At 39.7% G+C, this 15,575-nt stretch overlaps 1 long non-coding RNA gene across 1 annotated transcript; it reads right to left on the bottom strand.

Annotated features, from left to right (window-relative positions):
* Positions 1 to 10,413: 10,413 nt before the first annotated feature.
* LOC309698900 lies at positions 10,414 to 13,797 on the bottom strand. Its single transcript, XR_014274209.1, has 3 exons — positions 13,598 to 13,797; positions 13,308 to 13,395; positions 10,414 to 10,919 (listed from the first exon to the last, which is right to left on the bottom strand). It is a non-coding gene; the product is annotated as an uncharacterized lncRNA (long non-coding RNA).
* Between the last annotated feature and the right edge of the window lie 1,778 nt (positions 13,798 to 15,575).

Genomic DNA, 15,575 nt, shown 5'->3' with positions numbered 1-15,575 from the left:
ATCATCAGGGGGTCCTTTTGTCCCTCTGTGGGGGGTTACTCCCACTAGGTTTATATCTGGGACTCTCCACCATTTGACCTTAGAACTGAAGAAGCTTCTCGGATGAGAGGTGAAACGTCTTCAAGCAACTTAAAGAAGTCCAGACGCTTTTCTTTGCAAGCTCCTTTGACTACGATGACCTGGATGACTGAGAACCTTCACAGACATATTTCACTCTCACTGGTGGAGGCAAGCTACAGTTGTAGCCACAGCTGCCCTGGGGCAGACTGACAGAAGTGAGGCTGCCATATCGCGCCATCACCAGTAGGCGGTAGGTGAAGTTTCTTGCCCAAGGACACAACGATCAAGACAAACAGAGCTGGGGATCGAACAGGCAACCTTCCGGTTACAAGATGAGCTTCCCAACCCCCTGAACCACGGTCGCCCCTGTCCAGAAGATTGGAGTCCTAGGAAGAGTTAAGCTGCTGTGCAGAGCCCTCAAACTCCCTCTGGTATGCAAGCTTAAGGAAGAAAAACAGGAAGTGGGGTTTTTTTGTAATTCAAACATGGCCTCTCACTTTTGATCAACACCATCATTGTTGTGTTTACCTACATAGCAAATCTATCTGTTTGATGACCACAGTTATCCCCCAAACTACAGTGAATGTAGTTTGGGGGATAAATATGGAAAATAACTCAAAAAGAGGAAGCTTGTCAATGCTACAGAGGACTCAGTATTGCAGTCATGAGTGCTTGTTTTGCATCACTGTTGTCTCATTCTAAATGCATTGACTTGATACAGTAACAGCTCACACAGCCGTATTCTCACAGGTGTGTGAATGTGCTCCACCATCTGAACCTCTCACAGGGAAATCCCAGCACAAAAGGATCATTCTTTTTTCCCCTCTCTGTTTTTCATTTCATTTCTCATCCACTTAAGCTCATTTAGCCAAATTGTTCCATGGTGAGAGTTGTCAGTTTGACAGGTCTGAATGAGAATCTGTGCGAACGTGGCGGTGTCGCTGAATGTGTGTGTATTAGCTGTGGCGTAAAGGCTGTGTGATCAGTGTAATTGTGTCACTGCGAGCATGGCTGCCTGGTTCAAGGATGAGGTACTTCACATTAATGCTCCCCTCCTCTCTAAATTGCTTCCAGCTGAAGCATTAGCATATTCAAAGGCCAATTTAGGCCTGACACAGAGACACCACTTCAACAATGTGACACTACAGTAATATTTCCACTGTGTGCGGAAGTTTAAACATGCAGTTGTGATGTAAATGTATGCATGTGTCTGTTGTGTGCCTTTGCTGTTTGTTTGCGTGCGCCCTCTGGGCTTCGCGAGCGTGTCGATAAGAGTTACACGACTCGAGAAGAATAGATGATTCTCCAGAGTCCACAATAGCGCTCTGAGCTGAAATGCAAAGTGCATCAGAAAGGGCCATCACATGCTATCAGTCAATATGTGTGTCTTGGTGTTCATGCGTGCATCACAGATATGCACTTTGGCCAAAAATGGCAACTTTGTTTGGCCTCATGGACGCATGGCTGCAGTTGTACCATTTTCAACGAGAGAGGGCCCCTGGGTGCATGCATATGTTAAAAAGTGTGTGTTAAGCCATTGGTATTCCATCGCCCTGAGCAGCCAGTGGCCAAACAATCCCATCATGTTTGTGTTAGGAAAACAGATAAGCTTCGTTCCCTCCAGGCTCGCTGCATGCTGATGCTCCTTTCAGCCAGCTTGAATGGATTACAGCATTCACTTCATGGTTTGGACCTGCACTGGCGTGAGATATGTGGAGGTCTGGTTGGTTGCTTTACCTCTAAATTGCTTTAGTGTCAGCCATGTATGTGTTTCAGCAGTCTCAGAGACAACTGGCTAGACTTGCCTGAGAGCAGGATGTGACACAGTATGTCAGTGAGGACAGAAACCTGCCTAAGACTTGTGACAGCATAGAAAAAGCTGTTCTATTTATGGAGAGGCTGCAGAGTTTTCAGTTTGCTCATTTAAGTTGAGCTTTATTGTATATTTAGCATAGTTAGTTTTATGAGAATGCTATTGTTTCATTTAGCTTTTTCATCATTCTTAATATATAGTGGCCTCACAACAAGAATGACCTGTGTCAGAATTCCCTATCAGGTCGGGGTCTTTCTATGTGGTGTTTCCATGATCTCCCTGAGTTTCCAGGTAATATGGCTTTCTCCCACAGTCCACAGTGTGGGGTTAGGTTAACTGATAACTCTGCCCTTATACATATAAGGGCAGAGTTATAAGGGCAGCAGACTGTTGACCTGTCCAGGGTTTACCTGACATCTTACGGACAGCTGATGTAGGCCCTCTAACCCTAATTAATAATGATTTTTTTTGGCAAGATGAGTTCAATTTACTGCTCAACCTCTTGGATTTAGAAATCGCTTAAATAGAACCTGTCAGTAAGTAGGCTAAAAGATCTCACAAATCGACACACCGTGTTTCTAAAGAAACATCTGAGAAACAAAGTCACTGACATCTGTCAGTCTGGAAAGGGTAACAAAGCCATTTCTCAGGCTTTGTGACTCACAGTGAACCTCAGTGAGAGCCATTATCCACAAATAGAGAAAACTTGGAACAGTGGTGACCAGAGATGGGCAGTAATGTGTTACTGTAATCTGATTACTTTTTCAAGTAAGGGATTACTATTGCAAAAACGGTAATTAGATTACCGTTACTTTCCCGTAGTAACGCTGCGTTACTGCGTTACTAAAACCGTGATTTTTTGCGAGAATGTCTCACGACAGTGACATAAGCAAGTGCGCCGTTAGTGACAACAGCTGTGCGCAGATCAACAATGGATCACATATCGATTGTGGGAGAGAGTATGAGCGTGCAGCTTTTAAAGCATGGAAGTACTGACCTTACTTTGAGTTTGATTCCATAAAAAGTGACAAAAACATTAGTCCATCGTGCGTGGGAAGAAAACTTATTTTTACAGCGAAAAAAACCCCTAAACTTCCAAGCAAGCACCGAGTGCACAACGACGTAATGGGAAACTCACAGAGAAACTCGCAGATTCTTCAACTGACCGCTGCACACCTGCACCAGGGTAAACCTCCGCCTACCCCAGTCCTGCTTTACAGGTGAAAATAGAGCAACAGGACCGCTGAGTCTTTGACTTTATTTATTTCCTGCTGTGTTTTACTTGCATCTATTTGAAAGAGTGAGTGTAAACACAAAAAATATATATATTTTATGTGCTGGAATGTGCAGAAAATAGGTTTAAATGTTAAACAAATTTATTCAAGTCAGAGAATGTTGCATATAATTAAATTTTTTGCTTGATGCATAAAGTTAAAAGATTAAAACTGATAAAACAAGTTAAAAAAAGAGACTTTTCCATTTGATTACATTTTGTATGATGGATTATGTAGAAAAAGTAGAATTGGGCTGAAAGATCTATCGCTTTATCACCTATTCAGGTTGTAAATCGTGTTTTTAAAAAGTAACTAAGTAACTAAGTAATTAATTAAATTTGAGAATAAGTAATAAGTAAAGTAACGGGATTACTTTTTTGGGGAAGTAATCAGTAATTAGTTACTGATTACTTTTTTCAAGTAACTTGACCAACACTGGTGGTGACCCTTCCCAGGAGTGACACAACCACAAACTGCTAGGTTTAGGGGCTAATTACTTCTTCACGCAGGGCCAGGCAGTTTGGGATATTTTGTTCCTAATAAATGAAATTAACAATTAAAAAAAACTTCATTTTCCATTGAATCTAGTTTTCTTAAAATTAGCTTGACACATATACATATATATATATATATATATATATAGGATGTGAGGAATAACACAACAGGATCTCTCTCTTTAGCACCATGGTGCAGTTGATTCTCTAGGCAGAATCCACACCATCACTAGCCAACAGCAATGGCATCAACATATCGCCCCCCCATCACTGATTTGTGATTCTTGTAACTGGCAAGCTCTGCTTCTCCCAGGAGGCCCGCGCACTGCCTTCTGTTTTCCAAGCTTAACTCCTCAGTGAGCACAAATAAACACTTGTTAAACAAGTGCTCCTTGGTACTGTCATGATAATCGCTGGAGGACACACCATTCAAGCAAGGCTTCTACTGCCACAGCTCAGCCATGTTTACTCGTTTACTGGAATCCAAATCATCTTATTTTGCACATTTTTCTTTTATCTGTTCAGGGGTTTTTATTCAGTGTCCAGTTGACCCTCCTTGACTTTGCATTGGATTTGTATTGGTTTGTCAGTAGGTCAAAGCACAGGCCACATTGTGAAGTGTTCTTACAAAATTTCTGACATTTTCAGAATTACAGCCAACTTCAGATCTCTCACAGCTTTAAACCATCAACTACAGAGATCACCAGTCACTCATCTTTTGTGCCGGACTGCCCACAGTCTGTGCAGAAAAATCAAAATCTATTTAAAAAAAAAATTCATCCACATTAAAAAAAAAACACATTTTAAGCAAATACAGTCATTGCAATGATAGCCATGACTGATTAGAGCATTTATCTTTTGAAAACAGTGGCGTATATGATACATTTAAAAAATGCAGAGAGCAAGGGGGCTTCATGATTCCCTCATATATTTTTACATTTGTACTTAACCTTTAAAAATCATGCAGCAGAACTGATGGATTTCAGCGTGGCTGTCAGCAGATTGAAGGTATAAATTCAAACCTGTCAAGGAGAACCTTCAAAAGACTTGAGAATATGAAAGCAGAGGTAACCAACAGGTACAGGAAAACGGAAAGAGAGTGTATTTAGTCTGGCATAACACGGCTAGAACGAATTCTGAAGCAATGCAGCTTTCTTTCATGAGTTTCACAGCTGGTAAATTGAATTTCTGCTTTGTGTATCACAGATGAAACAGCTTTCTGTGGACTCCGGCAGAACCTGGAAAGAGCTTATGACCTTCACATTGTAGTTTTGGGGCTAAAGCTATAGGGAAGAAAAATGACCCTCGTCTTCCTGTTGTCATGGAGATCTATAACCAGAATATGAGGTCCAGTTGTGTGACTGTAAAACTTTCTGCTTTTTGAGCAAATAATAATTAGAAAATAATTTTTATTTTATAGTAGGTCCATAAATTGCTACAGTAGGGTAGCTTTTGCACCAAGTAGATCATATTCCTGTTAAAATATTCAGGCTTAGGGATGCATTCACACTATCTTGTGTTATTATAAAGACAAGAACGTGTCACAGTAATCACCCTGAACATTTTACCGTTGGCCACTGTCATGTCTGATTGCATAGTGAAATAAAAACGCAAAGTTGATCTGCATGTGTGTGCGCAGCTCACAGTTTTGCAAAAACAGATAAGAGGTCGAGCATCCCTCAAATGCATTGTTGACCTTGTTAAGCTTTTTGCTCTGTTCTCTCTCCCTCTCTGACTCTGTCCATTTGTCTCTCTCCCTCGCTCTGCTCCACCACACTGATGCAAATTGAGTATGACAGTTCCACTGGGTGTTTTCCTTTAGTGGACACTGTGTCCTAACCCCGGAAGGTCTACAGATTTACACTTGTAGTAGCTGTCTCCTCCTCAGTCCATGTTTGGTTTTTGCGCATTGGCTTTTCATCTGGCTCTTGATTTGTTCTCAGTAGTTTTGGTAGGCTTTTGTTTTGTTTGTTTCTTTTTTCTTTCTTTCTTTCTTTTTTTTTTTTTTACAAAATACAACCATTAGCTCCTTTGTTTGGATTGCCACGCACAGCTTGGGAGGTTGGGATTTCGGTTTAACAAGTGTTTATCTGTGCTAACTGAGGAGTCCAGCAAGGAAAACAGAAGGCGGTGCGCAGGCCTCCTGGGAGAAGCAGAGCTTGCCAGTTACAAGAATCACAAATCAGTGATGGAGGGGGGATATGTTGAGCTTTTTTAGGCTGTTGCTCTTAGCCAGTGATGGAGTAGATTCTGCCCAGAGAATAAAGCACACAAAGGTGCTAAAGACCACAGAGACCCTGTCGTGTTATTCCTAAAATGCTATTATTACTATTTATTCAGTCTACACAGCATAACTTGGAGCTGATATCTTTAAAAAAGTGAATCACCAATCCTGTTTTTATTTCCACATCACACCACATCCACAACATCACTTCAGGGTGACAGAACTGGATGGCAATGCTAATCAATGTTAGTTTCGTGGCTAGTCCACCACTTTGGTCCAGACTAACCCTGACAACACACGGGGAGCAGCTGCACTGGCCAGCAGAGCTAATAGCACCCACTCAAGACAATGACTGCAATTCTACCATACTGTATGTGCCCCCAGCAGCTTCCAGAAGCTCCTTGTCTCTCAAAATACCATTTGGTCTAGTTTTCACTGGAGCAACATCAAATTGCACAGAGCAGATGACAAGGGCTGAAAGTCAGACACAGGAAGAGCATAGAAAACCTGGTCAATTTTCAAAATGCGTAAAAGACACTGCAGACTAAACGGTCCTTTTCTCAAATGCTCCTGATGTGACTGGAATGTCCTTAAATGAGAAAAAAAAATCTCACTGGACATATAACGCTAAGGACACAGCCGGTGCCTTCCCTGGTTAAAAGATCTAAAACATAAATAGATTATTGGATTAGACATGAACGATCACCTGGACTTTGGGTGAAAATGCAATAAGATCTGCCACAAACAGAAGCCGTTAAATTGCACTGATGTTGGTCATACTAAATTTTTCCATCATACACCACTAGCAGTTTGGTTTGTCCAGTAGTAGTGTCACTGTTAACAGCCTGATGTCAGCACACTTAAAATAAAGTAGTTAATATGCTAAAAGTCATAATTCATAGTTTTTCTTACCATCAGTAATAAACAGTTAATTCATAGTTAATTACACATTTACTTTAATTACCATTAATAAGGAAACATGATAATAATAATAATAAGAAGAATGTTTACCAGTTGGTTAATAATTGGTTCGTTAGTAGTTGTTTGACTGGTTATTGTGAAGGTGAAGGTTAACTACAGTCTACCCCAGCTACCATAGCGCCACCCAGACAGACGCAAGGAGAAAGACAACCATTCATTTGGAATCACCAGTTAACCACCCCTGCTAAGCCCACCACAAGACTGTCAGAGGAAGTCGGCAAGAACCCACGCAAACACGGGGTGAAACCCCACACAAACAGGCTCCAGCCAGATGGTGGACCATCAGGACCTTCTTGCTGTCAGTGCTAACCACCACGTGCTGCCCCCATAACGAGGATCTTACAAAACATTTTTTTTTGGTCATTAATCATGAATTCATGTGCTGTTTATGGCAAATGTCCCATATGATAAAGTAATGAAGTGCTCATATTAATGCCCAAAAGGTCAAACGACAAGTCTGGATTGAAATTAATATAAACTGCAACTTCACTCGTTAACTGCCAGTCAGTAATTCTTATGAAGACAAAGGCATACAAAAATACTGACCACCCCACACAAGAAATACAGCAATCTAGGCATACACCACTGCAACACTTGAGCTACATCAAGACAGTTATTCAAACATATACAAAGAGGGTGAGGGTTTGTGTCCCAGTCATCTCAGACTGATGGCTGCTGCTGCCTGACATTGATGTTTGTGGTTTGAACCCATCCACCATCTCGGTGTTCACCTACACGCTACAGCAGAGGATATGCTCAATCGCTCCTGTGTTTAATGTATAACATATATGTGAGGAGCCCAGATGCTAAACTCTTAACTGTATTTTGCTATTGCAATAAATCAGTCCAAATGTCAGCTGTCAGACGTATGAAATACAAATGCATCTGAACAGAAAATCAGAGTGTTTGCGTAGCGTTCACTATAGTGTTACTCCCAGATGTGCAACAACTGCCACACTCCACCTATTACTGTTAGCAGCTTATTGTACAGTACCTCCGCTGTGCTCTGACATGTTCTGACAGAACCAGACAGTGAAAAAATAAAACGCAGAGTTCAGCTCTAAGTTTTCTTCTCTTATCTGGAAGCCAATGGGAGCCTCGCCGCAGCTCAGTCTGTGGACAGCCAAAATTAATTCCTCATATACACAGCAGACATTACAGATTGCTTCATATGACATGCCAGTCTCAGGGGTGCAAGTTTTAGTTACCGCCTACGAGAGTCTCAGACTATATAGCTTCTCTTCTCTACTGTTAGACTAAACAACCGGGAGCCAACTGGTAGTATCTGTGCTCCAATTTCCCCAACAGTGCCAAAAGAAAGTGAGTCACTGCAGTAAGTTTCTCAACTGATGCCAGTGTGACTATAGGGCTCCTAACTTTCTAAAAGTTACACCGAAGAAACACATTACCACCTTAAAGAAGTTAGAGCTATGCTCCAGTGTGTACCCTTGTGCAATAATACATAGTTTACTGTGGATGGAAAATGCTAAACATGGCTAACTGCATTTAAAAAAAACACACACACACAAACTGTCTGGCTGTTTGACATGATGCACTAATAATCAGGTAATCATGTCTTTCCAGTTTATCCAGGACATCAGTAAATGCACATGCTACTTTATTTTAATGCAAACAGCAGTGAGGCTTGTTGTGGTCTTCAAGCCGGAGCAGAATGAATGTTCTCATAATTAGCAGGAAAGCAGCATTAGAGCTCCAAAGAGGTCAGGTACAATAGCTGCTGTCTGAACTGCAGACACACAAATTGCAAAAACAGCTAAATAATTTAATGCTGTACGAATGGTTGGAAATCGTGATGACACAGGGGGCCTAACAAACACAGACAAAAGGCATCAGCAATAAAGAAAATCTTGGTGTTAGCCAGCGGGAACAGACATTTACTAGAATAGCTGCTAAAAACTGAAGCTTAACACTGAACACACTCTGAACTGTCTCCCAGTCATTCTCACTTTTACCAGATATTTTCAAGGTAATTCTCCAGGAATCCAATGTATGCATCTTAATACAAATCAACACAAGCAGCTGTCTTAGAATACTATTACACTTTCCTTAAAAACACTTGGAGGATTTTTTTTTTTTTACATATGAGTAAATGCAAAAGTAAGAAAATAGAAATCATTTGTGCACTATCTAAATATAAAGTTAAATATGAACTTAGTTATGAAAGACATGACGATCCTCTACTGTGAGTCATTAGATCTGATTATAGCCCTTCATGGTCATAAAATAAAAAGTTCAGGCCCACAGGATGTAAATACTATCTTTTAATTTCTCCATATTCCAATTTAGTAATGGCTCTCTATACATTGTGAAACCACTTCAGTGAACAGCAGGGGAAGTTGGACACCTCTCTGTAGCCTCAGTAACCTTAATAGAAGTTGAATTTCTGCTTTATATTAAAATATCAAATACATGTAAAGGTCTTACAAAGGAATCATAGACTAGTAAAAATCTATTAAAGGCAGATGTCTGTGAAACAAAAAGAAAAGAAGCTTGGTTCTGGCTATATTAGAATCATCAGATGCAACTACAAATGACACTAAAACCTATAAATTAAACTTTGAGACAGTTTGTTACCTCTTAACTAGGCTATAGATATATTTCCACTAGAAATGGACACTGTACAGAAATTTGTCGACACTGAAATTTTTTCCACAAACTAAAAGTTTACCTCACATGGTCGATCGGTTTATTTGCATTTCAATCACTGTTAAAGAATATTGAAGACTGGGCAAGCTATTTAGCTGACATACATAAAACTAATATTATTATGCTACAAGCTACTGGTGATAATAGTAAAATTTCTGAATTTCAGAAAAGCAGCACGCTTTGATCAGGAACTTCTTTGGGATTTAAATTCTGGCTTTAAAACTTTAAAATACAGCCTCTGTTCTTTGCTATGGAAATGTACCAGATTTATCCAAAAGTTTCTGCTGCCTGAATAATGCTCCTGCAAAGGAAATATAGCTTAAGCTAGAAAGGTGAATTTGAAGTATTGTTCAGATAGGAGCAGTGCAGTTTTCCAACTTCCTGTTAAACTGGAGGCAGTTGTCTCTGAAAGGAGCAAGAGCCACATGCTATGCACATGCATATTATAAATGCCAATCCAAATGTTCCTGTGTAAATGCATTACCTAGCTAGTAGTTTATAAGGATTTATCCAGCATGATATTTTCCAAATTCTCAATGACTCCATCAAAACAGTACAACCAAGAAGATCTTTGGAATCAACAGGACTCACAAGCATAGCAAAAATGCATGTACGGACACACAAGCATAGCTAGCCAGTTACTAGCTAAAGATAGCAGGGAGCAAACATTTCATTTATTAAGCTACAAATTGAAAATCTGAGTCTCTTATGAGAGTCACTGGCAGAGGCGGAGCCAGACATTTGAAACACCCGGGGCTTAGCCCAAAGAGTAGTATGCATGTGGGATTTTTTTTTTTTTTTGGGGGGGGGGGGGGGGGGGGGGGCAAGGGGGGGGTGTAGAAATGACTAAAAGATTAATAGGCTCTGTTCAAAAAAGAATGACTTCATATAGGGAAAAATGTATATCACATGTGCAGGACACCTTAAACTAGTTTTTTAATTAAGCAGCAAGGCAGAACAAGGTCAGGGCTGTATCAAGACACGAGGACTAAACCCCAATTCAACCAGACCCAGAACTGATCCAGAATTAAAACAGGACTACAACAGTTCAAAATCAGGACTACTGAGGACTTAACCAAGACAGAACCAGAAGCAGAACTAGATGATAGCACTAAAAATCATCATAGACCTGCACTACACTTATTTTTTAATTCTACCAAAGTCCACTATTTAGATTGAGAAAAGTTTATATAATTATTTAGCCTTGTTGTGCAAACAAGCCTGCATAACTTAATAAATACAGAATTTGAAAAATAACAAACCTAAAAAGAAACACTAGGTACGAGATACATGAGGACCTATGATACGGTGATACTTTTGGTAAACAACCATTTGACTAACATGTGTGTCTCACCTGCTCTTGTTCATCTGTTCTGTCCTCGTTCTCCTCTCTCTCCCTCTTTGTGCTGACAATCATCAAATATACAGTTGAAACCAGATATTTACTCTTCAGATAAAAACACTTTTTTAATTGTAACATCAAATCAGACTAAATGTTTATTTTTTTAGATTGATAAATATAAAAACATATTTGTTAACTTTAAGAGTAAAGAGAGAAACTATCTGTATTTCTTAATTGCAAATGGCACCAAATTGTATTCAAACTTGAGCCACATTTATGGAGCTCCACAGTTCTTTTCCTGGTGTTTTGGTTGATATCTCTTGATTTTCCCATGTCAAAGAAACAGGCTCTGTGTTTTGCCTTATATGCATCCACAGCTGTGCCACCAATTTACTCACATGGACTCTACTAACCTATCAGAAGCTTCTTCAGCTCAGAATGGAATCGTCTGGAGTTTTCTTATTAATTAACAATAAATTTAGTGTACATGTACTCCTAAATTTGATGAAAGTGATAAAAATAGCTCTGTCTCTCTTTATTCTGAAATTTAACTAATTCAAAATATATTTCAATATTTATCTAAAACAAAAATTTACTCTAAATTGATGTTGTACACAGAGGTGGGACCAAGTCATTGTTTTGCAAGTCTCAAGTAAGTCTCAAGTCTTTATCCTCAAGTCTCAAGTCAAGTCTCAAGTAATGTCAGGCAAGTCAGAGTCGAGTCTCAAGTCACTGGTGTAAAAGTCCGAGTCAAGTCACAAGTCTGAAACTTTGAATTTCAAGTCCTTTCGAGTCTTTAAAAAAAAAAAACGAAAAAATAATGTTGCAGTTATGCTAAATGTAAATGTTAGACCATGTAATTTTAAAATCTGTGTTTTTCTCAACACATGACAAAATAGTGAACTTAGAAAATATACACAAATTGTGAAATTGCACCTCTTTAAAATGCAGCTCAATTAAACCTAGCTCCAAGAATAATTTTCACCGACAGTTCTGAGATAAGCTGCATGTTATTCTTGGATGCGGTTGTAGGACCGGCTTTAAAATCGCATGACAAAAATATCATACACATTAAAAAGAACTGCATCACCAACGTAGCCTGGACAACATTTGCTAGTTAGATGAAGTCAGCTATCTCATTGTAGCATATTTATATGCATATTTATAATCATACGGTTCTTGGAGTGAGTGCATACACTCGTGAAGTTTAGTAACTTCAGGTCACTGCAACAAGTCCGGGTACAGTTTACCGACGGATGGGTGCAGGACCTTGAAATGCACCGTGTAGAAAGTAAAGACCATCGTACGTATCATAAGTTTACCAGTCTCACAAATCGTCGTCATAAATACACATTCGTTAACCGTTTATTAATAGGACCTTTGAGCTCAAGGGTAATTAATTAGTAGTGGAAATAATTTCTGGTAGCATCACAGAAATGTAGCAGTGACAATAATACTGTATGCTGTAATCGTACTGGGCAATTAGTGATACAAAAAACCTGTTTTATCCTGTGAATAAAAGTATATGTTTTTGTTAATGTACCATAATAACAGAAGCGAAACACAATATTGTGTCAGGACAATTCACTATTTATGCACAATAAACACAGGAGCATAGCGCGACAATTTCTGTTCAGCGCCAGACTTGCTTGTAACCTATATCACTAATTATGTTATGAAAATGACGTATTAACTACTAAAAAATACTGACCTTCGTGTAAATGCTTGGAGCAGACTAACCTGTGAGCTGGAGGGTTCTGGGACGTTATATTTGATCTTTGAATGGCTGCAATCCAGGCCATCCTTCGCGTCTTTGTTACTTCGGAAACATGGCTTGAACAATTTCTCTTCAACGACGTAATCCGATAACAACCGATCTCTTTACCCGTCGGCTTCCTGTGGCTGTCATGCGACCGGCTATTGCAGTTAATAATACAACAGCTTCTTGACATTTTTGTGTTTCTTTTTATCGCTGTGTGACTGATTTCAATTGAAAGCCTGCGTGCGCTACTACCGCTTGCCACGAGTTCCCAGAATCCTTTGCGGTTCTACCCGTGAATGACGTCACATTTTCAATCTCTATATAATATGCATGTTAAATTTTATATTTTGGGTAAAATATCAAGTCTTTTCAAGTAAACCGGTTCAAGTCCAATACAAGTCCCAAGTCATTGGTGTAAAAGTCCAAGTCAAGTCACAAGTCTTAGAACATTTTTTCAAGTCAAGTCTAAAGTCATAAAATTAATGACTCGAGTCTGACTCGAGTCCAAGTCATGTGACTCGAGTCCACACCTCTGGTTGTACAGTAAAAATGTTTTATGTTTTCTCCCTAAAGTGTATGTAAATATCTGGTTACAAATGTGAATATCCTGCTGTGTACTGAAATCCCTCTTGTTTTGCATAGAAATATACTGAACAACATACAAAGCATAATATATAAAATAACATTTACCTGAGTTTTTTCTTTGAAAGAACCCTCGAATGTCCATTCTTATGTTTCAGTACATAACTGAAACCGATTTAGTCGGGGAGGGTAAGAACTGAAAATATGAAATAAACACACGTAAGCTAAGACTCTCTAAAAAAAAATAGCATTTGTTCGGCTTTTCATTTTGCCATTTGTTGATTCACTTGAAGAGCAAGTAACGTAATATTGGTCAAGTGATCAGTTTCATATCAATCTTTCGTGATGCACCGTCATATTTACATTATTTGTACGGTATGAATGATTTGCTTTGGTACCTGGTCAAACTTAAGCTCTCCTTAGTATGGCTGGCTCCGTCTCTCCAACAGCGCACTCACGGGCAGCAGCTGCCCCGCCCCCTCGCTCAGTCGCTTAGTGCCTGAGCTTGGATCATACCAATATCAGGGGGGGATTCACGCACAGTCGTAAATTCCCACAGTGTGCACTATGTGCTTCGAATATTGTGTGTACTTTTTGTTTTATACAGTAGTCAGCCAGGCATCTAACTATGAAAAAATTACACTCCAAAATACCCCGGGCTTCTGACAAAACAACCCGGGCTTAAGCCCCGTAAGCCACCCCCACGCTCCGCCCCTGCTGCTACCTATTATAGTGTTTTCCTGCTCAGTCAGATTTGCTACTGCCAATTTTAAAAGTTTCCCCCTTCAGCTACAATTTTTTAGAGGGATAAATTGTAAAGAATTTATTGGCTCACCTTGAGGACTAAAAACAAATTACTTCTAAATAGTTTACTTTTTACACTTTGTGTTCCATCTTCTTACCTGCTTAGCAGGACATTCTGTCTTCTCGGTGATGTTTCTGTAAAGTGCATTCTCATGATGAAAATCATAGCATTTGGATTTCCTAATAACTTCTTAAAGTCGGTATAAAACATGGATGCTGTTACTGTAACATCATCCATGGGTTTGTGAAGTCTTCTTATGAAGCCTTGACCTGATCACGCTAGGGTTTATCTGTTTATCCACCACTTTACATTACTTTCACATTATTAATCTGTTACTCTCAGTGTGTCTTTTGTCTTCTCTCTGTCCCTCACACCCAGTGAGTTGCAATAGTTGAGACTCATTCAGCTGAAGGTTTCGTCCTGTTAAAAGGGAGTTTTTCCTTCCCACCGTTCTAGTTAAGTCCTTGCTCATAGTGGATCATCTGATTTGGTGGGTTTTCCTCTCTATTTCTATTTCTCTTTTTCCCTGTAGGGTCTTTACCTTACAATATAACACACCTTGAGGTGTCATCTTGCTTTATCAGTTCAGTATTTGGTATAGCTTCGTTATCAACATCCATAACATATAAAATATAGAAACAACTACAAATTAAATACTTCTCTCTTCTCTGTCTTTCATTCTGTCTCGAATCGTCAGGCTGTTCTTCTGCACCCATGTGTAATATCAACAACACGTCTTTCTCTGGATTGTTCTTTCTTCATTGGCGACGGTTTCTTTGTCTGTCTTGATTTTTCTTTTCTTAACTCACCAATGAAGACAAACATGCACGCATGCTTGTCTTGGGTGCACGCAAACATGCTTGTAAAACAAAAGATAATGGCACCATTTCATAAATAATGCAAAAGATGAGCCGGCTGCTTCTGTGTGTAGCGTGAGTGTGTCCGTATACAAGTGAGACTGCCCTGTCAGCACTCCTGCGCCTCCTCTCAAGCACCTCACTGACATGGAAAAAGAGACCCCGAGGTATAGGTTTAATCCCTCCCCCATCTCTGTTCTTTCTTTCTCGCAAACATACACTCAGGCACCCTCCATCAGGTTTTAATCTCAGCTGCAACACTCTTGAAATGTGCTCCTCCTTCCCCCCTGGCTGAGAGAAAGAAAAAATATTGAAAAGACAAATGACTCATTTTGTGTTGCAGAAAAATTACTGCCTTAGAGATATTACAAGGTGTATGTATGCATTTATTGTAGCATGAGATGAGATTTTGGGCATATTTTTGTGAGAGAATACCAAATTACAGCATAGCAGAGGCTCTTTTGCAAATGAGAGAGAGTATAGGCTGAGGAACAGTTGTTCCAAGTCCTGTACAGATGGCTTGACATAAAGTGTATAGTGTACTGTATATAGTCGCACATGCCTCCAGGACGGGTTCTCGCTCAAATCGATTGGGAACACAGGCGGAGGATGAAGAAGAGACACTGAGAATCTATTGCAGTGTGCAGGATATCTGCTCCTGCTACAAGAAATAAATGCCCTTTAGCAGGTTCCTTGTTCATTGGTTTGGCCCAG

Source organism: Aulonocara stuartgranti, assembly GCF_965226115.1.
Source record: "Aulonocara stuartgranti genome assembly, chromosome: 22".
NCBI classification, from domain to species: domain Eukaryota; kingdom Metazoa; phylum Chordata; class Actinopteri; order Cichliformes; family Cichlidae; genus Aulonocara; species Aulonocara stuartgranti.
This window is presented reverse-complemented; position numbering and strand designations above follow the sequence as displayed.